We start from the raw sequence: 26,628 nt of genomic DNA, 5'->3' as shown, positions 1-26,628 counted from the left end.
TTGTAATTTCTTTTACAAAGGTAGAACCAATAGAAATTTTGAAGTCAGAACTAAAGAATATCGCACGGCTCTAAATGGAAATAGTGAATCTGAGTTTGCAAATCATCTTTTGAATAATGATCACACTTTCGATAAAAAATTCAGGTCTTAAAATACTTCACTCAGGATATAAAGCATCGCAAATAAATAATTTTGAAATTAGAAAACATGTCAATATAAAATCAGATATAATTAATAAACAAAAAAAATATAAATAATAATGAAAAATGCCATTACAAAGTGATAAACTTCCAGAAGAAATCTGCTTGTTAATCGTAAGTACTCAAATATTGTAAGCTGCATATTTAAATATTCGCGCCATTCATTTGGTTCGTTTTTAGACCGCCAGAGGTGCGCTCTGTCGGCGATCTAATCTAAAGCCGTGCGTATCGGCCATTGAAGGATCGCGTGATTTTTTTATAAACGTCAAACATAATTACGTAACTGTGGATAATTTTCACTGTAATGTAATTAATCCAATGGATTATGAACTTTCTAAAATATATTTTCTTTGATATTATCCAAAAATTATATGAGGAGAAACGATGCTTTTGAAGAAATCTCGTATTATTATGAGGCGATCCTATTTTAGTATGAAATCGTGTCATTTTCAAGTTGGCGGAATTTAACCGAAACAGACAATTTAAATTTGACCAATCAGAGGGCCTACACCGTCCAGACGCTGAAGTATTAATACTATCAGATCAGACTAGTAGTTAAAAACCCGCTCAAAGGGTTTTTTGCTGCTAGGCCCTGGGCGGCACTTGATTGGGCGCCCAGTTTAAGTGATGCTAACAAAAGTTACATTTAATAGTAAGATATTAGGTCATTCACAGAGAGAGGGTTATTGTTAAAACACGGAACAAAAAGAAGATAGTGAATAATAACACTTTCAATTTAGGCATAATTAAGAATGACAGTTGTTTCGGTAAAACTTTACCTACAACTACCGTTTTTAATAGGCACTTAAAAAAAGCATTTGATTCAACTTAATGATAATAAACAACAACTTTTTGCATTTACGATGTTGATAAATATTGATATTATTTACGTAGATAATAATTTACGGGAAAATTTTCCAACCCACGCACCATCTTGACAGAACACCGATATGAAGATCGCGCATAATTCGCGATTGTTTGTACGCAGTGTAGACACTGCCAACCTAACAATAAGAAAAAAAATGAAACACAATCGAAACCTAGAAACGCAAAATCTAAATATAATTAAAAATATGTGATAATGTGTAATAATGTAATATATATATGTAAAAAACCCAACTTAACCTAACATAACCTATCCTAACTTAACCCAACCACACCTTTCCTAACCTAACCTATCCTAATCTAACCTACAGTAAACCAACCCAACCTAACCTAACCTAACCTATCCTAACCTAACCTATAATAACCCAACCTAACCTAACCTAAAATCAAAACGCTTTATTTAAAAAAAAATCGTACTAAGCGTTGCCCGTTCCCGAATAATTGCCTAAATGGGTAAAGGTAAATTAATATATATTATACCTGGCAAAATGATTGCTTTATTATATGTACATATAAGTACACGTCAGATTAGAGATTTGTTGGCTAATTTTACAATCAAAGAAGCGTTTCTAGCTTCCGATAGTGTTTCATATTTTTTTATTGGGTTGGCAGTGCCTAAACTTCCTACAAAAAAACGCGTATTATGCACGAACTTCATATCGGTGTTCTGTCAAAATGGTGAGAAATTATTATTTACGTAAATAATATTAAATATCAATATTTTTCAAAATCGTAAATGGAAAGAGTTGTTGTTGTTTGTTGTCATTATTTTAATGTATTTCACATGCTATCTTAAACTAGAAAATCTTTATTTTCTTTTAAATTGTATACTTTTTATATTATTTTAATTTCTTTTATATATCATACTTGATTTATTATTTTTTTGTACTGTATATTTAATCAACCACCATAACATGGGCATGTGCCTAGCTTGGTGGTTTTAACAAACTTAAAAACTGTAAAAACCAATTAAAACACTGAATAAAGAAAAAAAAAAGTTAAATCAAATGTTTTTTTTTAATGCGTATTAAAACGGTAGTTGTAGGTAAAGAATTGAAAATTAAGGTAAAGAGGTGCGCTCTGTCGGCCAATGGGGAAACTACTCCCGCGACCGGTAAAGCACGATTTATTTATTTTGCGAGAAGATTTTTGCGTAATTTACTCGAAACATAAAATTTGAATTTGACCAATCAGAGGGCCGAAACCGTTCAGACGTTGGCGTAATATGACTATCAGAAGATTAGTTTTTTTTTTTAATAACTTTGAGATGTTTGTAAAATGCTTATCTATATATATTATGGTGACCGGATTACCCCTAAAAAGTGATATAAAGTCATGAAAAGTGAAGAAACAAAAACTAGGTTAAATAGGTTACGCAGGTTGGGTTTATCGGTTAGTTTTCTATCGCTTTTAATGACTTTATATCTATTTTCAAAGTGTGTTGAATTGTCATTGTAAGAGCAACCATGGGACCGGCTTTACCAACGTTTGGTGACCAGATTTCAATAGCCAGGTACTTCCCAAGTTCTTCCCCATCTAGTTCTACTACCCACCACATTCAGCACTATAAAATAGCCTCATTGTCTCAGTGGATTCGGGCAGTTAGAACTCTTGTGCGGTATTCACAAAAAAATACCATGTTTTTAATAAGACTTTATTAAAAACACTAATTCCGGTTGTGACTCTGTAACTACGGTTCAATGAACTCTCCAACTTTTGTCTTGAATTTAAGTATCATTTCCTAAAACGGAAGGGTTTGCTTGGATAATTCAGACAAGCCAAAAAGTACCTAATTATAATATAACATTTTAAAATGAAAATTATATTTGACGTTTTCGAAATTTGAACTGATTTGTGGAGAGTCCCCATTTATGTTATTTTATTTAGATGTGACAAAAGGAAACATCCACCTTTTTACCTCTAATTATTCCATTTTGACCTCCAACGCTCCCAACCCTCTAACTCCAAGCGACCGGAAACAACCGAATCCTGTCCCCGCGCACTGCCACTCGCGTGATAATAGTGGAACAGATTTCGACGAGACTCTATACATAATATATTACAATGTTCCGATATCACTCCATTAGTTACAGTTCTGAGCAGCAATAAGAGTTTATCGAACTCGACTTTTGAACATTATTACTTTACCATTTTTATAACCTTGTGGGCTATTTGTTTCATTGGTATGATCTGCACAAGTGGGAAGTGGGAAGTGAGAAGTGTGTGGGTGGTGTGAATCCAGTTGCGCGGGGGAGGGACGTGGGGCGCTCACCCTATCAGCTCCATCTCATCGTAGCGCCATTTCACGAGCGTACGGGAGTTTTTCTTGGAGAGTGGCGTCTGATGACGTAGCGAGCGTCGGGGCGGCGGTGGCAGAGAGGGGGTGGAGGTATCGACCGGGCAGGGGACTTGCGCCCCGACAGTTGCGAGTCAAGCGGCCCGCCCGACGGTAGTGTCCGTGACGGTCTCTAGCCCGACCTGACAACCCCGTGTTCGATAGTGGCGCGAAATTCTAAGCGGGAGAATTTATAGGGCTGGGGATATCAGGTATGCGATATTTTACACTCTTTAGTCATCCCCTACAACTGTCACGTTTATATTTGCATCTTGTTGTGTGATTTAGTTTTTAAGTGGTCCGCTGAAAGAGATTTCAAGCGCATTGTTTGAAGGTTTATCGTTTTGAGTAGCTGTCATTAAGCGACTTTGACTCTTGTATGTTTTTTTCCAGATTTAGTTTTTGTTAATTTGCAGCCTTACAGCCGTTTTTTAAGAATGCCATAACAAATAATACGATCTATTACCAATTGTTTTGTAGTAAATAATAGTTTTTACTACCTTGCCAATACATTTCAGCAAAGTGACATAATTATTTTTGTACAATTTTCACAGCATTTCTTCATTCAGTCAGCTAAAATATGTGAAAGTTTCTAAGAAAATCGCGTTTTTAACGATTTGTGCTCGTATGAACTTTTGTGTCAATTGTGACAGTTTCATAATTTGTTGCTAAATAACAAGTACCTATCGTAGTGTTTTTCAATGTCAAAGGCAAAGTTTGACGTTTGTTGGTGTCAGGAATAACGTCAGTTGACTTCTTTGTTAGGAGCAAGTCGCCGGGAATGCGAATGTGAATGAATGATACTAAATGGTAAATGCCAAAGGTCAACACGTGGACATTGACAACAGTGGAGTGAGTAGAGGGAGTCAGCCCACGCAAGTCCTCAGTACGCAATGCCGACATTTTCAAATATATTCATTTAATGGACACCCACACTAAAATAAATTCAAATTTCTGGCTACGTTTTGTTACATTTTATGTAAACAACGTTTATAAAATGTTATCTTATAATTTTCTTAGTTTCGTGATACTCTCCTTTGTAAATATTGATGCAAGATAAATATTTATCTTTTTAGGAAAACGCTTCAAGGGAAATTGAGATAATTTATGCATTTGTAAATATTAAATGAACTATTTGAAAAGCAAGGTGCTCTTAATGTTAAAAAATAAAGCGTTTGATTAATATTTTTCACAAGAACCGTTTAATAATGTACTTACATCTGCTGTGTTTAGAAAGAAGTTTTTATGATTAAAATGCCAGTTGCACGTTTTGCTAATGCCAGTTCTTTCTTATATAAGCTATTTTTTTAACATATTTTACCCACATGCGGGCTTTTACAAACGTGTAATATACATAATAATTTAGTAGAATAGTGATCGTAACGAAACATTTGATATTAAATTTATACATAACTTATTATTGATTATATTAATATAGGCTTATTGTAACTATATTCCGTGTAGATGAACATAATACATCTACGATTTCTGTGAAAGTTTTGCCAATTGCATGCAATCTAGGTACATTTCGTAAAATTTCAAAGTTAGTTTTTAAGTTCTGTGATGGTTCTATTCAATTGCTTTCATCATTTCAGTTTTGTGAAAAAACTGGCCATTAATAACTTGAATAAAACCTTCAGAGAACTTGAAAATTGACTTTGAAATTTGACGAATTGTTCAAATTCTGCGAAACAACCCGTCCTCAGTAATCATTGCAATCATTTTTTTAATAACAAATTATTAATTGGAGATTGGGCAAGTGCCAAATTATTAAATATTATAAGACAAATTTTACACTGTGTTGTTTTTGTAACTCGAAGGCTATCACGTAAAAGAGTGGCTATGGATTTGATGGCTACGTATATTAGTAGGGTCACTGTGTTGATCAGTGAACACCCCTTGCATTCTAAATATGTTTTCACACAAAGAGTGTTCATTCGTTTTATTGAAACATTTTTTCACAGCTTCTAGCGTACTTACAACTTCTACGATACAACTCCCCACGAACATTTTTCATTGATTTGTGTTATGCGTATATTTAGGAGATATATCACTTTTCTAATAAGAGATATTTTGTTCAATTTAAACCATCGTCAATGGTTTTAACTATTGTTTCATGCTGTCTGTGTATTTCATCTTAATACTTCTTGATGAAATTTTGGTCACTTGATTTTGAATGCAAAATAATAATAAATGGAAGATTCTCTCAATATCATTTGGTGTAAGACCACCATTCAGAATTCAAACGACTCTTTTTAAAAATATTTTTTATTCAGTTTTTTTTTTACATTTGTTTTGTTTTACACGTTTCTTACAAAAGTGAGTAATTTTCTGTTTGATTGTAAGAAATCTCTCATTGAAATGACTCTGGCCGTGATTGGTCACCAGATCTAAATACCCAAGTACTTCCCTATCATCCTCTTACCCATTTCCTTCCCCTCCCTACTACCTCCAGCCTCACAAAATACCCTACTCGGGACTCTTGTGCGGTTTCATTTAACTAAGGGTTAAGCCTAAGTAAAACTGCAACAGACGCGAGTAAAAATTTGGCACCCCTTGTCAAAACCAATAGACGCCTATTTAGATGTTCACTGTAATAAATAATATTCGGAGAATTTGTGTTTTTGGATAGTGCCATTTTTATGAAAAAAAATGTGTTAGGACTGTCAGGTGTTCAATTTCACCCGCATAGGGCCGGCCCTGGTTGAATGTTCATCCCGCCAGTATAGTATAGTATTGGTTGAATGCTCATCCCTCTAGTACAGTGTAGTGTTGGTTGAACTTCCGCTTCAGAAATAGGTTAGGTTGCTGCACCCTATTTGCCCTCTACGGCTCTTTGAAAAGGTGACCTAATAATGTGGCTGGGATGGAGTTTTAATATTCCACACTTTCATGCCCTATATTTATATATTACTTGTTACAACGATTCAGGGGTATTCTTTGCCGGCTTTTAAACATTTGATTCTAGGGGTTAGTTAGCCTGCAATAAAACGTTGTTAGAACTAGAAGTTTTTACAAATCGATAGTGTACGTAGGTAAATATTTCAGGGATTTTTGCAAGTCAGAGTTTCTCCTAGTTAACCATTTTTGATGGCCCCTATTATTAGGAGTTTATTTCAGTAATTGTAACAATAGGGTATTACATTTATTTTATTTTAGTTTTATGTTGACGTGTTCTATAACGGTTTAAAATGTGCCATTTTCGATTTGCCTCCAAAACGTGTACGTTTATATTCGTGAATTCGGCGGCGTTGGAGTCACGTCGGGCGACTTTGGTGACAGCCGTCATACCAGCCATTGGCGGTTTCTATGTCAGAATGACGTTGAAGCCAGTTGGAATCGTTTCGTTTTCAGTTTGAAATGATACATTTTCAGTACAGAGACTGGTTTGGGGAGACCCTTTGACCTCTCTAACAGGTCTCTCATTCGTGCATCCGTCATTTGCTGGACACATTGATCCCTAAATTCCTACCCACTCCTCATACCTTTTTGTCATACCTTGTTCCATAACAGAACTGCCTCTCCTTCCTTCCCTTGAAAAGACCCTCCACACAGCATCCTCAAAGATGACATGCCCCCTGAGTGTTTTTTTCTTCATCAGAGCATCCTGTGTGGGGTAGTGGAGCTTAGTGTAAAAAAGTACGATTGTCAGAATCTGAAAAATAAACTGTAAATCTTTGACACATTTTTAACTACACTAATTGCCGTTTGTGAAAATTCCCCATTCAATTCAGATGTTCAATGCGGACTTTTTGAAGTGAAACTTCTTTACGCGCGTTATGCAATTTCGAGGACCGGAGTAAAACCAACTCATGACCGTCATGAAAAACCGTGATCATTTCGCTATAGGAGCCTAGCCAATATTATATACCTACTTTAGGTCACTCTCCAAACTCAGCTTCGCGGTCTAGAGGCAGAGCGCCCGATTGTCGTCGTGAAGAACCGAGGTTCGATCCCCGCTTTAACAATTTTTTTTTTCTTTTTGTGTTTTTTTTTAATAATAATTTTTTTAAAAGTGATAAAATGCTCTCGTACTGCGACTTTTAGATATTTTGACTATATGATATTTTGGTCGAATACGTAATAACCGCGGTCTAGAGGCAGAGCGTTCGACACTTGTTATGCAGGACCCGGGTTTGAATCCCATATTTTTATAACTTTTAATTTTTTTTTATCAACGATTTGTAATAATGGAGTAAAAAATTAGATAAATTTGTTAATTTAAATTTAATTTACTTTACGGTACCTATATGATATTTTGGTCGAAATACAGCTTACAAATCGAGCCGGTAGAGTCGCTCGGTATTTTGATTAATTATTTTTATTTATCAACGATTTGTAATAATGTACTAAAAAATTACATAAATTTGTTAATTTACCTTTACTTTAATTTACGATACCTATATGATATTTTGGTCGAAATATAGCTTTCAAATCGAGCCGGTAGAGTCACTCGGTATTTTGATTAATTATTTTTTTTTATCAACGATTTGTAATAATGTAGTAAAAAATTACAAAAATTTGTTGATTTACCTTTACTTTAATTTACGGTACCTATATGATATTTTGGTCGAAATATAGCTTACAAATCAAGCCGGTAGAGTCGCTCGGTATTTTGATTAATTATTTTTATTTTGAATCATTAAAATTACTAATCAAGGCCGATAACGCCGCGTCGCGCGAAATATCTCTCCCCGCGGTCTAGAAGCAGAGCGTTCGACACTTGTTATGCAGGACCCGGGTTCGAATCCTATATTTTTATTACTTTTAATTTTTTTTATCATATGCTACTTATAAATATGTCAATAGACAGAAAAAAAGAGAGAATGAAATGAAAAGAGAGAGAGAAGAATAATAAAAGTTTCACTTCCGTCGTGCGTAGGCTTGCCACACACTGTATTTTTAAGCTAGGACTTAATTTAGCTGGAGTGGGACCAGTTTGCGTTTGATTTTATAATAAATTTATGTATACACAGTTAAGATAATGTTCCATCCCATCACAGTGTCACGTTCTGAACTTCACTATAGCTGTGAAATTTTTTTGAAATATTTAGCTAGCCATAGTTTATATTTGGTTTAGAGTTGAATGGTTACGTGTATTGATGTTACACAATGCAGAATGGACAGCAGACTGTTGTTTAATGGTACCTCAGCGTGCATTGGTGTTACATAATGCAGAATGGACAGCGGATAGTCGTTTAATGGTTACTGAACGTGCATTGGTATTACACAATGCAGAATGGATAGCGGACGGTCTTTTAATGGTTACTGAGCATTTATTGGTGTTATACAATGCAGAATAGACAGCGGACAGTCGTTTAGTGGTTACTGAACGTGTATTGGTGTCACACAATGCAGAATGGACAGCGGACGGTCGTTTAATGGTTACTAAATGTGTATTGATGTTACACAATGCAGAATGGACAGCAGACTGTTGTTTAATGGTACCTCAGGGTGCATTGGTGTTACATAATGCAGAATAGACAGCGGACAGTCGTTTAATGGTTACTGAACGTGTATTGATGTTACACAATGCAGAATGGGCAGCAGACTGTTGTTTAATGGTACCTCAGGGTGAATTGGTGTTACATAATGCAGAATGGACAGCGGACAGTCGTTTAGTGGTTACTGAACGTGTATTGGTATTACACAATGCAGAATGGACAGCGGACGGTCTTTTAATGGTTACTGAGCATAAATTGGTGTTATACAATGCAGAATAGACAGCGGACGGTCGTTTAATGGTTACTGAACGTGTATTGGTGTTACACAATGCAGAATGGACAGCGGATAGTCGTTTACACGTTTGATTTGGATTTTACGAGTTTTTAACCGCAATGAGTTTATTAACTCCTGGGAGTACGATGCTTTATATAATATACTATATTCTGTATTGTATACTTTTAATAAATAAAAAAAAAAAAAAAAAAAATATCACAGCCGAGCAGAGGCTTATTTAGTGGCTACCTATTAGGCCTATCTGGTCTTATAACTATTTTTTGCAGTAACTCTATAGCAAATGATAGACCTCTTGCGACAAAATTCACAGTATTGCAATAAAATAACGATTTAAGTTGTAAATCGATAAAAAATCGAGAAAAAATCTTACCTCCCGAAGTAAGCGCACCTTACCCTCGGACACCTTGCATTTTTTTTATTTTTTTTATTTATTCACATTTAAACCCGCTAAACTACTTATGTAGTTTGTCAGCAGGGACATAGAGACAACATTTATACACTCATAAGATACAATTTGAACGGTACATAATTACATAAATTGGTTACATTGCAGAAAAGTTTAAATAGCAGCATAAAAGCCTTATATAATAAGCAAGTAAAAATAAATGTATGAACAAATTAGTATTATCAACAAGTACATCAATAGTTTCATAAATAGAGGTAGGTAGTCAGGTATTACAAAATAATTGTTTTTCCATTTTCTAAGAATATGAATTCCATTTCAGGGGCATCAGTATAGATCATTATTATCCAATAACCATTTCCTTAGATTATATTTAACATTAGCAGTAAACATGTTATTATTTTTAATTGTCATTGGTAATAGGTTAAAAATTTTGGGTACTATATAGTTTAAAGTTCTTTCACCATATTTATTAGTACATTTCGGAACTACCAGTCCTTCATTTTGAGTGAATCTTGTGTTATGTGGATGGCAAACTCTTTCCCTATACAATGAATCAGACAATATAACATGTTGACTTACAATATTATAAAACAATAATCCTCTGACAGGTAAAATATTCAGAGACTTGTATATTAATTTAATGTTACTTCTGTGTTGATTGTCATATTTATGGATTAACAATTTTATAATGGAGTTTTGTAATGTTTGTATATAGCTTATATTAGTTTTACAAGAATGTCCCCAAGAAGTAATTCCATAACGTATAGTGGATTCAGCCAGAGATAAGTAGATTAACTTTAAAGTACTTATAGGCACGAAATATTTTATTTTATAAATCCTACCCACAATAGCTCGTAGACGTTTACAAACATTAGCAATGTGTACATCCCATTTCATGTAGCAGTCAATAGTATAATAATAATAAAAAAGAATGTCGATTTGTATAAACAAATAAACATTTTTATTCCAAGATCGTTGAAATTTTGCTCGCTTGTCCTACGTAAGATTTCTAAAAAACCAAAACACAAAATTTAAATATTTCTTTATGAAATTACTGAATTGGAAAAACCCTGTTGTTAATATTATAGTTTTGTATATTTTATATGAAACTTGATTTTCTTAATTAACTCAAATTTCGCCAAGCTCATCTTAAAACGCTTTTGATTAAGTAACTATGAACCTATTTGTCTAATTCTGTTTATGTGACTGAAAGGTAAAAGGATAAAGGTGCGATGGGAAAAATCTATCTTAGTCAACAGATATCCGATTCACTTATAGCAGACTTGCGTTTCTGTAATTTTGAATAAAGTTATATAAAAAAGGTATTAGCTTTTGGTTTTGTCAAGAAGACGCTTTTTCTGATTTAATATGGCTCTTAAGGAACAAAACGAAAGTAAAAATTGTCCACCTTGGTGGAAATAAATATTTTTACTCCATGGTAATCATTCAAAGATTAAATTTCAACGTAAATATTAGTTTCTTTAAATAATGTTTTAACCAGATATAAATGAAGAACTTTTTACTTTATGCTTACATTAAATAAAATAACCCCTATTTCGTATGCTAAAGATGTTTTGTAGAACTCTGGTGGCTGGCGGTTGGTTACCCACTCTACGCTATCTCGACTGCTCGGAGACCCGTGGTGCCTACGGCGTAGCACTTTCGCTACGCCCGCGAGTTACGAGCTACGGATAAAGTATGAGAATATAGTCGCGGCGGACCTATTGGATAATTAATTGACTCGAATAACAGATCCATCGGCGTTATACGTGCAAATTCAATACGCGGAAAACATATTATTTTAAATTCGTAAAAAATATTGCATGCCTAGAAAAATGGTGCAGCCATTCGATTAATAATATTTTTCTCTAAATATTCGTTGGAATAAATATTCTACGCCATGTTTTCGATAGTTAAAAAGGTGGTTGCTGAAATGCTTTGACTTTTAACCTTGAGGTTGCGTTTTCTTAGCAGGTCAAACATGTATCGAAAACTCAATAACTTAGTGGACACTTTCTTGTTTTTAAATGGTAAAAATAAAAAAAATAAAAATATTTGACTATTAAATACAATATTAACGACCCTCAAACGAAAGATGTGAAACAGAAAAGATTCAGTCGCAGATAGAAATTGAACCAAAAACCTCTTCGTGCTCTGACCACTGAGCTAATTCGACCACATCAACTAACGTCATTTTAATAATATATTGTATATTTGCGGCACGTTCCAAAGTGGAAGATACTCTCAGTATCTCCCTGGTGTAAGACCTCAATTCAGAATTGAAACGGTGCTTGAAATTGCTTTTGCCATGTTTGCTGACCAGATCTGAATATCCAGTTATTTCTTCACCTTCCATCTCCTACACCCCGCCATTACCTTCAGCATTTCAACGTACCCTAATTGTGTCTTAGTCTCAATGGCTCTAGATGGTTGGGAGCAGTTGGGACTGTTGTGTGGTTTCAAATAATAAAAATAAAATAAATGTACAAGTATGTCAAAATTATTTCTATTATTATGACAAGGGGAAGATGTTGAAATTAGACACTAGATTATAATAGGCACTTGAGAGTTACGAGAATTTCTAGTAAATGGGTTTACATTCAACTGGAGTAATAGCTTTGATTAACGTGGCTCACTTCGGTAGAGCGTGGCATGTACATATTATTGCGATTAAAAATGTTGTTAAGTAGTTAATGTTAACTGGGGGTTACATTTGAACATGGGTTATTAAATTCAGAGAAGTAGACAGTTATGAAAAACAACTTACGTATTTTTTACACTATGAAGTTGGGTAAATTATACTGTAAAAGCTAACCTTATTCGGAATTGTTCTGTTCATTCTGTACTTTACTCAGGCCTTTTGGTAAAAAAAGGAAAGCTTGTATAGAGTTGTTCTTGAGTTGATCTAAACTACGGAGCTGTGTGTAATAAATATGATCCCCGCGGTTGATTGTAATTCACATCGCCCCCCTTGCGCATCGCCCGGGGGGCGGATAATCGAGGAGATTTGTACTTAAATAAATTTACCCACGTCAACTTTGACACAGCTATTGTAGGAAGTTCCTCTTACATGTTTGGCATTTCCAAAAGTTCTAAAACATACACGACAGTTTACAAAATACTTTTTCGCAAAACTTATATTTTATTTAAACGCAGTTTCGACTTGCCGCTTTATTTCAGTCAAATATTAACTTATTTAGTTTCCCGCGAGTGGAAAGACAAAAATAATAATGCCAAAACGTAACGGCTTTTTCGTGTTGTCTAAATGAATGTGGGCGGATTATAATTGTGCTGAAGTTTTCGAAATTCGCCGTTACATTTTTGGTGACATTTAAATAAGGGTCAAATGGATTGGTACCAATCGGGAATAGAATTTAATCCATGACCTTTTCACATACCTGAACCCGAGACAACTGAACGTAACCCTGTGAAAGTTGATCTAGTTTTGAAGTCATACTAACATAATTTCTGACGGACTTGTGGTCGACTGGTTTGAAGTGCACAAAATGAAAAGCATCTTTGAACTGTGTAATGTAGCAGTTTTTGAAGGATTGCACGGGATCGTTAAGAGTGTCATGATTAAATTGTTGCTATCTACCTTTTGTTTGTTTGTTTTGTTTGTTTGTTTTGTTTGTATGGCTGTCCCTGTATGGCCTGTAGTATTTTATGGGAGATGGTATCAAAGGCTTTGGCAAGATCCAAGAAAAGAGCGATGGATTTATTTCCCTGGTCAATATTATTGGAAATAATATCAGTTAGCTTGTCAATAGTGTTCTTAGACCTGGTAGAAAACCACACTAGTTATTTGATAAGACTTTCTAGGTGTGATGAGACGATTTTCTTAATATTTTTTGAGAATGGATTGAGTAGAGATATTGGCCGATAATTGTGTACATCCCATTTATTTCCATTTTTATGAATCAATAGAACATTTGATTGTTTTAATTGGTTTGGGAATATACCTGACTTGAAACTAAGATTGCAGATGAATGTAATAGGACTTGCTATAAGCGATTGCAATACTTTCGGTAGATTCGAAGAAACTTTTTCTGACTCACAAGCATTCGATGTCTTGAGTTCATCCATCATTGATGATGTCATTAGTCGTTGGTCGTATCACGTCCGCTTTAAGATTAAGAACAGTTGAAGCTAGTTAAGATTATTTTTTCTTACATGTGTCGAGTAATTTGTTTGCAACATGAAACAGAACAAAACATATAAAAACGGTGTCTACTGGAAATCGAACCCAGGATCTCTGTCTTACCGGGATAATGGCTTTATCCTGGAATCTTATTAATATAAATCATATTTGTCGTTCTCATATTTCAAATTCAGAATTCACAATATTATCTTAAAACTAATTTTTGGCAGCTATTTTTTAACACAAATTTCTAAAGAATTGGTTTGTAACCTACGTAATAGTGCCTCAGATAAACGTGTCCGATTATTAGTATTATGTTCTTCTACAAAAAGTGGTTTCAATAAAAAATGTGTATATCTATACCTTCCTAAAATAAAAGTAAATTAAAAAAATGAAATTAAATTGAATATAGTTATATTTGATATATAACTTTATTCAACAATTTTGTACATATCTTTACCTTCCTAAAATAATAGTAAATAATTGTCGAATATAACTTTATTCAACAATTTTGAATAAAAAAACAGCTCTGCATACTAGCATGTCAATTATTCTGTGAATGAACATTTGACTGTGTTTTTTTTCGTTGTTTTGTCTAGACTAATTTTTTTAGCCTCTAAAATAGGCTTGCGCGGAAAATGTTACGTTTCTGTGAATACAATCTATGATAAAAAAACTGCTGGCGTTTCACAAAAGTTTTTACCAGTGGTAAAGCTGGCTTATTGCTCAAGAAGAAATTATATCAATTTATTTCAATAAGCTGGTTATAGGCGTCAACATTATAATAATACTAAAGCAGATCCGTGAAAATATCCCACTATATTATTATTGAATGATTTGTATTAGATTTAGCTGGAAGTACAGGGTTTTCCAATAAGAGGTGTTATTTTGAATAGCCTGCTATTTCGGTAGATGTTACTTTTGAAGCTGTCATTTTTTGACATTTGACAAGTAGAAACTACGCCATATATAGAACGATACAAGCTTTTACAATGCATTGAAATTATTAAAATTCACTTGAGTGAATGAAATGCAAATCATCTTGAGTGATGAGGCCCATTTCCACCTCGGTGGCTTCGTCAACAAGCAAAATTGTCGCATCTGGGGCTCGGAAAACCCAAGAATTATTGTTGAAAAGCCTCTCTATCCTCAACGTGTGACTGTTTTGTGCGGTTTATGGTCCGGCGGAGTCATTAGACCTTACTTTTTCGAAAATGAGGCTGGAGCAACAGTTACGGTGAATGGATTGCGCTATCGAGAGATGATTAATGATTTTTTATGGCCGAAATTGGATGGAATTGATTTGGACAACATTTACTTTCAACAAAACGGCGCTACGTAGCACACAAGCAACGAAACCATTGATCTTTTACGATTGAATATCAAAATAACACCTCTTATTGGAAAACCCTCTATTTAGAAAACACTAGTTGACTCCGCAATGCTCCGTTATTGAGTATGTCTTTATCGAGAGTCTCCTACTTTTTATACCATTCGCTACTGTATACCAAAATGTTACTGATAAAAAACTACATTACATGGATTTTAATTCGACTCCGTATCTCATTCCAGTGCAGAGATATTGCCGTAACCAGCGTTAGAAATGTAGGGTCCGAAAATTTATTTTTATGACTAACATCAATTTTTCTCTACTTTCTATAAATATAATAAGCGTGTATCATATGTGTAAACCTTTTGGGAGAAACTTTCTAAATGACATTGCTTAAACCTTATCAAAATTCGTTGTTTAGAAGAACTAAGCGCACAAACAGACAGAAGCAGACAGCGACTTTATTTTATATTATTTAGAGACTAGCTGACGTGTACCTGGTGTTGCTCGTAAATATAATATTCATGTATTACATATATAAACCTTTCAGAAGAAATTCTCTAAATGATAGTGAAAACCCTATCAAACTCCGTTGCATAGTTTAGAAGAACTAAGCGCAAAAACAGACACATGCGGATAGTGACTTTGTTTTATACTATTTAGAGAAGATTTGCCTCCGGATCATTGTATTTAAAAAACAAATATGTAAAGCAAATTTTCTTTATAATATTTTACAACGATACAATGGTTCAAGACTATTTGAAAGCGATTTGTTATTTTTTAAAAACTATACAAACCATCTCAGTTGAGATGTTGGTGTTTGCGATGGGACTTAGTGCAATTAATGCTTTAATTTAAATGTATAATACAAAAGCATGTAATTTAATAATAATGATAAGGAACACAAACATAATTTATCATTTCCACATTACTTTGCTACACCGATGTCATTTTTCCTTGTAGATTTTCTAATCTAACAGCCCCCATTCTGTAATCCTCAGGGGGCCGAAATGTCTCTTCGATCCCTGTTCCCATCTTAATTATGCTAAGTTCCTCAACGCCCGCGGTGAATACCCCCTACCACCCCATCCGGCCGCCCCATGCCCGCCCACTGAGTCATAAATCTTCCCGCTTGATGCGTCAAGTTTGAAATTCCCTATTTGCATATGAAAGAGCCAAGCAAACGTTTAACCTTTCCCCCATGTTTGCTCAGCAAATCGTATCAATATTACGGATTCAACGATGACAATCAACGAATATATATTATACACACACATTGTTCAAAGGGATAAAAAAACCAAATAAGACACAAAAAATCAACGTATAAAGTAGGTACTTTTAAAGGAATTTTGGTGATTTAAAAAAAAAATTATTTCACTATTTCAAACAAATAATTAAATATTCTATCTAATGTCTCGTCCTCGTATTTATTTATTTGAAATATTATGAAGAGTTTAATGAGTGCTAAGAATAAAATGATTGGTACTATACGTACTAATTTCAACTGTGGGTGCATGCATGCGTGATATGCATGCACCCACAATTGTACAAGTGTATTAATATTTTAGAAAATAATATTAAATATCATTATTTTCCGTAATCGTAAACGTAAAAAATCGTTTTTTATTGTCATTTATTTAACCAGGAGGTTTTCTTAAGAATGCGTATTAAAAACGGCAGTTGTAAGTAAACGTTTACCAAAAAAACAGTTTGTTAGAAGAATGATGCCATCATGATTACGTCGATTTTTGGAAAATTATCGGTCTGTCCTTGTAGAAAACTACTGCCTGTCATGATGGTAAGTTTTTTCCATACAAACCACTGCCTGTCATGATGGTAGGTATATACCATAAAAATCACTGCCTGTCATGATGGTGGGTATTTACCATAAAAATCACTGCCTGGCATGATGGTAGGTATTTACCATACAAACCACTGTCTGTCATTATGGTGGGTATTTACCATACAAACCACTGCCTGTCATGATGATGGGTATTTACCATACAAATCACTGCCTGTCATTATGGTAGGTATTTACCATACAAAGCACTGCCTATCATGATAATAATCGTATTCCTACCTAATATATAAAATTATTAAATTTAAGTTCAATGAACTAATACATCATACCAGACAAACAATACAGTACCAATAATGTTTTATTTTTAAAATAAGCTTCACTAATCCTATAATTATAATATCCCGTGGTTTTTCAAGGGTGTGCACTAGTTATAACACAACTTCAAAGTAAAAATCTGTTTTCTGAAGTAGGAAAAACTCTCGAACTGTGAGCTCTGGATTTTTTTTAATGCCATTGCAAATACTTTCAGCTCGCAGTGTTATTTCTATTGCAAGCTGTTATGTATCCTAGAAATATAAAATTAACTGAAAAAAACAACACGTCAGTTTTTCAAAATTTCCGGATTATTAAATGTTAGGCTACGCCGGGTAGTAATAATTTTCATAATTTGCACTTAACTTTTGAGGTTTTTGATTGGAAGGTCATAATTCATAAATATTAGAATTTAACCGCCAACGACTTATTTTACTTGAGTTTACGCCATGTTTGCAAAATTAGGCTGTTTGGATAACTATGGTTTATTCATTTATAATCTACCTTTTTACAGGATTTTAGCAGCATATGTATTATGGGCAGAGAGGAATGCATATGATAGTTAGTTCCAGAATTTCCTCACTGAAATAAGTCACTTGAGATTATCACTGTTCATTGTCTATTAGAGAAATTTATGGACAGTTCACACGGAGAGGACATAAATTAAATACGTGTAATTGGAAATACTATCATTAATTCCGGTATTTATTTAATTTATGTATATTTAAGTTCTTTAATGAGCGTGTTTAGGAGAGGAAAAGCAACTATTATATTGGGCGGAACAAAATTACAAGGATTGATTAGAACTTATCTTCTCAAATGTGATTCGTCCCTTGGTATGAGACAGATTGATAAGCATATTAGGCTTTGAATAATGTAAATCCAATAAGATAAATCTAGTGGAATCCCAAAGTTTATCAATGCAAGCAAATTTGGGCTATGAAATGCATAATTTAGAATTTTATGTAGAAATACCAAGTCAGTTAAAATTTTTCTGTCTGACAATCATTTATAAAATGTTTACCAAATTTGCTGGAATTAACAATTAAAAACTTGGAAAACCCAATAATTAATGCATATTCTTTCAATAATATATATTATATTTTAGTATATTTATTTGCTGTGATTTATATAATAATTAGATAAGAGTGAAGACTTTCTCGACGAAGTAAAATAGTGACATGAGAACACTTTAGATTAGGCGAGATTTCTGCTTAAATGAAATAAGAATTTATAAGGATTACCTATGTCGGTAGAACACGACATGTTTGCATTATCATCCTTCTAGGCAGGTATGGCAAGAACCTTCTTGCTTATGATATGATAAAATCCTAATGACGCTTGTACTCATGTACTCATGACAATGAAGCAGAAGGTTTTATTAAACCTAGTTTACGGGAGAAGGATTTCCATAAAAATACATCATCCTGTATTCTTTGTGTTTGCACGTTACGATAATAATGTTATCGATATTTTAATTCAATTCAATTCGATTGAGCTTCTTGACTTGACCGCGGATTGTTATTCTGGTAAGGACTACACATTTTATTTATTTCTTCTGATGAAAGAATACCATTCAGAATCGAAAAGTGATTAAATGACTTTAGCCGCAATCGGTGACCAGATCTGAATAGCCAGGTACTAAAACTTTCTCTTCTCTATCTACTCCCCTTCCCACTACCTTCAGTCTCACAACCTACTTCAAATATTGGGGTTGCCGTAGTCTCACTGGGTCCATACGGTTGGGAGTCGTTTATTATTTATTTATTTATTTCACGCCTATTAAGGATTTTACATAAATATATAAAAAAATATTTACGAAATTATACATGAAAATAGTGCATGAAACGACTATTTAAAACAATTGCAGAAAAATAAATTTAAAGTCAAAATATCACTGAACTTGATCTACACAGTATGCAGGCACAAAACATAAAAATTCCAAAATATTTTTGAATGTTTCAGTTGACAAAATTATTATATGTTAGTCAAATCAAATCAAATACCTTTATTAAAATATTCCACTACTTGATGAAAAAAACTTCAATAGGGTATGCTTATATATTGAAATTGATGTACTAAATATATCAACAATATCGTAGTATTTGTTTCCTAGCTGTTGAATCCGTCGCATGGGAGTGTGATATTGGGACGTTGATATAGAATTGCTACAATAATATGGTAGGTACTGTCTTGTAACCGACCTGATTGGAGTAGGAAAAGAGATTACATATAATAAATCAGGTGTATCAAAAATTGAATTAATGATTTTATACAAACAGGTTAAATCGGAAATAATTCTGCGATCAGATAATTTCATTAAATTTAATGAACAAAGTACGTTATCGTATATAATATCCATTCGTTAATTCATTTAATGAATTTATACTGCCTACAACAACATCACAATATTTACATTACGTTGGTAATATCAACAATAGCAAATTTATCATAAGATTAATACAAACTATATTGTTATTATTATACTTCAGACAGGTACCTACTTGTTGAACTACTCCAGATTTCATAAGATTATCATAATATATATAATTGATCTTTCGAGTTCCAAAAATAGTGAATTATATTAAAATAAGTTTTATTTACAAAAGGTTAAGGGAAAATTTATTCAAATTCATCACAGTAGAACTGCTTAAGTCATCACTGTACATACAAAATACAATTTTGTACGCTACGTTTACAGGACAGTGGAAACAGCAGATTGGCGTGGGGTTGTACGAAGAAAATACAAATAGTACCTAAACATGACGTTGAATAATACATTAGATCAGGAGTCTTTAACCCTTATCTTGGAAGGCCACATAGAAAATATTGAAGATATCTCGGACCTGACAGTAAAATTACAATTTTATTACTGAACTTTCTTTGACTTATTTTCTAATTTCAATTTCATAGTATTTATTTAGTACCACACATTTGAAACTCATCGCCCGCGAAAACTTCGTTCGTTTTTAAATATTGTTTGATTTGAAAACAATACCACAGTTGTTGCTTTTCGTTACTCGTTTGTACCTAGATTGACAAGGTGACAATGTGACAAGGTGACAAGGTGACAAGGTGACAAGGTGACAAGGACACAAGGTGACATGGTGACAAGGCGACAAGGTGTACACAACAATACAATCAGAAAAGTTGAGGATGTAATAATTCTTATTGTGTCAGCAGTTTCATTTTATTTTTACACCTAAATTACCAACTGTATCATTGTATTTTAATTTCACTCATCATGCAGCGTTTCAGATTAACTCATTAATTACTCTTGACTGCCTCCGTGATCGGAGGGTGAGGCTCTCAACTAGCAATCCGGAGGTCGCGGGTTCATTTTTATTACTTCACGACTCTGGTGTAAGACCACCATTAAGAAAATAAATGGTTTTAACCGTGTTTGGTGATCAGATCTGAATAGCCAAATACTTCCCCACCTTTCTCTTTCCCATCTTCTTCTCCTTCCCACTACCTTAAATTTTACGACATTACCCAATCAGGGATGCAATAATCTCACAAGCTCCAAACGGTTGGGAGCAGTTGGGAGTCTTGTGCGATAATCACATAAAAAAAGAAAGAAACTGATTTTTTAAACAAAATGATTAAAATTTATATTTCGTACAAAAATATAGAAATTATATACGATATCAGATTACTTGCATCGTTTGCGCTTGAATTTGAAAATACCTCTTGAATTTGTGAATTTATAAATTAATACGTCTTCAGCAAATTCGAAAATATAGGATTATTCGCTTCTCTTTTGAACTGTTGATAGTGCGAGATCGGTGAAAGGAAATTTTTATTATTTTTTTAATCGCTACCGAGCCGGTTTAGAAGGCGGTTGGGGAGGTCTGTATCTGATAGTCCTTAAATTCCTTAGTCAGCATTCGAGTAAAATTTGCGCCCGATGATCCTTTTCTGAACGGAAACAAACAACAAAGCCTTGTAGAGGGGGAGGAGGGGTAGTCGGTTAGCAAAAGAGTGGGCAGACGATTGGCCACATTGGTTAATGACCTTTCCGCTTGGTGGCAACAGTTATATACATGAAAAGATTCTTCTCCAGGTTCGACTGGAATTTCGAAAAAATCTGAATTGTTTTACAAGTGTACACAATTATTTGTTGTTTCGATACCTACCTCAATCCCATAAAACACATATTTATATTATGCATTTCACTAAAAAAATTGCATTCCCCAGAAGAAGGAGAGTTTTGTTAAAAAGCGTTTCAAATCTTCATGGCACCACATTTTAATTATATACACCAGTTTGAAATAAAAGAAACTGAATAATTAATTTTGGGTGTGATAAACGCCATCGTGCCTAGTGATGACCGAATAACTCATCAAAATGACATTTCAAAACACCTTTAATCATGAGCACGATGAAACAAAATAAGTTTATATTTATAGGTTTGTTTTATCTATGTGTCTGTATGTCATTGTGTTGAGTTATCATGGTTCCGTTCCTAACGGAATATTTAGGAACGGATCCATGTTTCATAATGGGTAGAATTGTCATTGTGCTGAGTTATCATGGATCCGTTCCTAACGGAATATTTAGGAACGGATCCATGTTTCATAATGGGTAGAATTGTCATTGTGTTGAGTTATCATGGATCCGTTCCTAACGGAATATTTAGGAACGGATCCATGTTTCATAATGGGTAGAATTGTCATTGTGTTGAGTTATCATGGATCCGTTCCTAACGGAATATTTAGGAACGGATCCATGTTTCATCATGGGTAGAATTGTCATTGTGTTGAGTTATCATGGATCCGTTCCTAACGGAATATTTAGGAACGGATCCATGTTTCATAATGGGTAGAATTGTCATTGTGTTGAGTTATCATGGATCCGTTCCTAACGGAATATTTAGGAACGGATCCATGTTTCATAATGGGTAGAATTGTCATTGTGTTGAGTTATCATGGATCCGTTCCTAACGGAATATTTAGGAACAGATACATGTTTCATAATGGGTAGAATTGTCACTGTGTTGAGTTATCATGGATCCGTTCCTAACGGAATATTTAAATAAAATCGTCATTTCATACTCTTAAAATTCCATCCAAGTGGTTCGTCAATATTTCACTGAATTTGAAGAAATTTGTGTTATATACTTTGTAAATAGTAGCTTATTTATAAAGTGCCTCCCTATAAATGAAGCCTTATGAATATTCTATTTGTTTTTAGTCGTATATTTCCTGATATTATGGCTGTTTATATTCATAAATGGCATTGGTTAATATTCCATGCCAATGCTGCTAAAACATTTCAAAAGCGATTGTACACAAATCTGTCTATCGAAGCATTTGCTCACTTTACTGGACTGAATATGCTATGATACGTAGGGGGAGAAATTGCGGATAATCCTCTATCGTTGTTAATACTTGTTGTTCAGTATTTAATACTGAAATTCAAGCTTTCGACAGCCACTGTCCGAAACAAACAGTTTAAACAAACATCGGTCTTTTGACAAATCCGAACCGAATATTATAAGTTAAAATTTATTAAGTGAGTAAAATACAATTTATTGATACAAAAACGTGTAGCCAATGAAAGCACATTTTTTCTTACTTTTGTCGAAATTGATCAAATATCGAAATTCTTTCTTGAACAGATAATTATTTTCGTTTACGATTCCGTAAATGGTTGAAAAAGTGAATCACTTGGTTATAATTAATTATCTAATGGCTATTTGAACTTTAAAACGTATTTTAGAGGTTCTTGAGGATTTGCTATTTAGTACGGATATTTTTTCGTGCCTTCAGGCTAATGGTGATATGTGAAAGAAACTTTTGATTGACGACATTCCTAACAAACAGGTGAAGAAATATACGATTCATAAAAACATGTTTTCAACTTCTTGGTAAGAGCTTCGAAGGGAGGAGAGTGTTCGCGTTCTGCCATATAACATCGCATACCAAAACTTATTTTTTGCAGTTGGTATTACAAAGAAGATACAGACTTTTCTTCCGTAGATCGAGATTCATTCAATTTAATTAGAAGGCATTTATAAATCTCATATCTATATTTTATTATTACCTTTTGGTTGATAGATGTATTTTATTTAAATAGGTTTATAATTAAATCACTAGATGTGATAGCTGTTTTGTCTTCAGAAGGAATTGAGAAATTGTTGGACTTCTTCATTGCATTCTTGTGAAAAATGCAATGAATCTAGTTTATTTTTTTATTAGGTGTATTTTTCAAACTGATCGAAAGTATAACTTTAAATATTGATAAATTTAAAAATAGTTATAGTAATAGGCACAACGGTGACACCAAAAAAAATATAGATACAAGTGCAGACCCTTTGTTTTTTCAATAACTCACACACGAGGCCCTCAGATAAAATAATTTCTCTTAGGGCCAATGTTATCTTTGGGAATGTGGAGGGTCTTTTTAAAAAAAAGGAGGCATAAGAAGTTAGGGGAAGAAAAAAGGTACGGGGGATAGGTAGGAATCTAGGGATCAGTGTGTCCAGGAGCGACGGAGTGAGAGTCCAGTTGGACAGGTTAAAGGGTCTCCTCAAACCAGCCTCTCCCGATCTGGCATACCTCAACCGATGAACCCGGGAACCTGTGCTAAGTCACCAAACGTAGCGAACCACGTGACCTATGGCAGAGGTGTTTTTATTTTTTTATTTTATTTTATTTATTTTTATTTATTTATTTAACGCCCAGAGTGCTTTTACATGTAGGTGGTACAATTTTAATGACAGTTTTGAAACATAAGAAAGAAATAATAAAAATAAAATTACGTTTAAAAATAATATATGCAAAAAACAAAATTAAAAATAACAAGAACATAAATTAAAAAATATAGCGATTTGACTGGTTTACAAAAATATAACTTCCATTTAGGAATAGTGTTGAAATAAGTCTTTTACGTAATCCACAAAATTCGCAAAGTTAATGTTAAATATATCGACATCACCTAGGTATTGGTTTCCCATAGTGTGAAACCGTTGTATTGGGGAGCAGTGGAATAGTGTATTTTGTCGTGTTGTTATTATAGGTATTCGTAAGTTTATGATATGGTTATGGTCGGCGTGGTAGTTGCGAAATATTTTCAAAAAACACGCCGACCATCTCCTCAAACGAAACGCATTTGAACGCCTATGATGACATTGACCCCATAGTCACTGCAAACATGGTGAAAACCGCCATTAAAAACGTGAAATCCGGAACATCAGTAGGACATGACGGCTTAAGTACCGAACACGTCAAACATGCAGGGGTAGCGATTCTGAAACTACTGGCAACATTGTTTACCGATATCATAAAGAGTGGTTATCAACCCAAAGACATGACAAAGACAATCATAATACCGATAGTAAAATCTAAACTGACAGACATAACTTTACAGGACAATTACAGACCGATATCCATCGCCACCGCCACTGCCAGAATATTTGAACGAGTTCTCTTAGATCAAGTCGGACCCCAATTGAAAACGAAAGACAATCAGATGGGTTTTAAAACAGAATGCTCCACGGACTCAGCCATATTCTGCGTAAAACGGACGCTGGAATACTACAGGAAGAGAAAAAAAACAACTTACGCTTGCTTTCTGGACCTTAGTAAGGAATTCGACAGACTTTCCCACCCCCTACTATGGAAAAAACTAAAGGAAAGAGGGATACTATGGAAAGTGGTAAAAATTCTCGAATCATGGCACCGTCAACAGGAAAACCTTGTAAAGTGGAAAGATGGATTCTCAGAACCCTATTTCTTGAAAAGCGGGGTCAGACAGGGAGGATGTATGTCCCCAGTACTGTTTAACTTATACATGAACGAATTAACCCACAGGTTAAACAATGCTGGAGTGGGCTGCCACATCGGAGGTCTATGTGTTAACAATATGAGTTACGCAGATGATATGGTTCTGATGGCACCGTCAATACGGGGATTAAGAATTCTCATGAAAATCTGTGAAGAATTTGCTCACGAAACCAACAATGCGAAAAAAAACAGCACTGTTGGTCATAAAATACGGGGAAGGCCCAAAAAACATTCCCCCAGTCTTTTTGAATGGTGAGATTGAACAGTAGAAACCACAAAATATCTAGGACATGTCATCAACAACAAGTTAACGGATGATGATGATATTGACACGCAGAGGCGTGTACTGAGTATAAAATGTAACATGCTCAGTAGAAGATTTCGGCTCTGTAGTCCACGAGTGAAAAGGACGCTCTTCTTAGCCTTTTGCACCACCCTGTACACATGCGAGCTTCTGGGCTAATTTCAAGAAAAGAACAATTGAAAGGCTTCGGGTGCAATATAACAACGCTTTCCGATTGATGTTCGGACTCCCCAGGCACTGCAGTGCCTCCTCAATGTTTACAGAAGGGCGAGTTCCAGGATTTACAGCTCTGTTAAAAACCAGGATTGCAGGACTGAGGGAAAGGATAAACCATTCCAGAAACATTCTTATTATTCTTATCATTCTTATTTTATTTATTTTACTATATGTAAATACTATCTGTACTTATATCCTCTATGGGATGTGTGGGATTGCACTAACCTCCCCACATTCTGGAATAAAGAATTTATTATTATTGTTATCTGATAGTATTAATACCCTTGCGTCTGGACGATGTAGGCCCTCTGATTGGTCGAATTCAAATAGTTTGTTTCGCTTAAATCCCGAAAGGGGGTCTGTAGGCAAAATTCGACCACTCTGCCCCTCTGGCGGTATAATAACGAACCAAATGACTGGCGCGTATATTTAAATATGCATCTAACCAACGCAAAATTACTGGACCATATTAACAAGCGTTTAATATGAAGATTTCTTCTGGAAGCTTATCACTTTGTAATGACATTATTTATTTTATTAAAACATAAATAACTTTGTTTACATCACTTAATTACATACAACCTCCACATGTTACATGAACGAAGTTCACCTCATCAGGAGTAAGATACAAGTCAAAAATTAAATATAAATTACAATTGGAGAGAAGAAGTGGAAGTAAGGGGGAGGGGTAAGAGTGGGCGGTAAGAGTGGGCAGAATTAGGAATTACAATATCGTTAGACCGGAAAGACCAGTTGAGTGGGAAAATATTTAAAAGAGGGTTTATAATTTTTTTGCTTATTAATTATATCTGATTTTATATTGACATGTTTTCTTATTTCTAAAATTAAAATTATTTATTTTCAATGCTTTATATCCTGTGTGAAGTATTTTAAGACCTGAAATTTTATCAAGTGTGATCATTATTCAAAATATGATCAAACTCAGATTCACTATTTCCAATTAGCTTCGAGATATTCTTTAGTTCTGATTTCAAAGTTTCTATTGGTTCTACATTTGTAAAAGAAATTACACTCATCCCAATCGAGTTTATAAACTCCCGATTTTTTTGTTTGATTATCGATATCTTTATTATTAAGAATATATTTCTTCATTTTGTTAGTAGTGTACCAGGAAAGTTGTTATTTATAATTTTGGAAATATCGTTATC

General features: G+C 34.1%; 1 protein-coding gene across 1 annotated transcript in view; it reads left to right on the top strand.

Moving 5' to 3' along the window:
- Nucleotides 1-3,525: 3,525 nt before the first annotated feature.
- The window catches only part of Hs3st-A (Heparan sulfate 3-O sulfotransferase-A), a 420,705-nt gene continuing 397,602 nt past the window's right edge, over nucleotides 3,526-26,628 (top strand). The window contains exon 1 of the mRNA XM_089634585.1: nucleotides 3,526-3,632. The gene's annotated coding sequence lies outside the window, so the exon portion shown is untranslated. The remainder of the gene's footprint in view (nucleotides 3,633-26,628) is intronic.

This window comes from Hesperophylax consimilis, chromosome 8, assembly GCF_061612785.1.
Source record: "Hesperophylax consimilis isolate HC1 chromosome 8, BYU_Hcon_1.0, whole genome shotgun sequence".
Taxonomy (NCBI): domain Eukaryota; kingdom Metazoa; phylum Arthropoda; class Insecta; order Trichoptera; family Limnephilidae; genus Hesperophylax; species Hesperophylax consimilis.
Note: the sequence above shows the minus strand (reverse complement) of the source record. Positions and strands in the feature narration are given on the sequence as shown.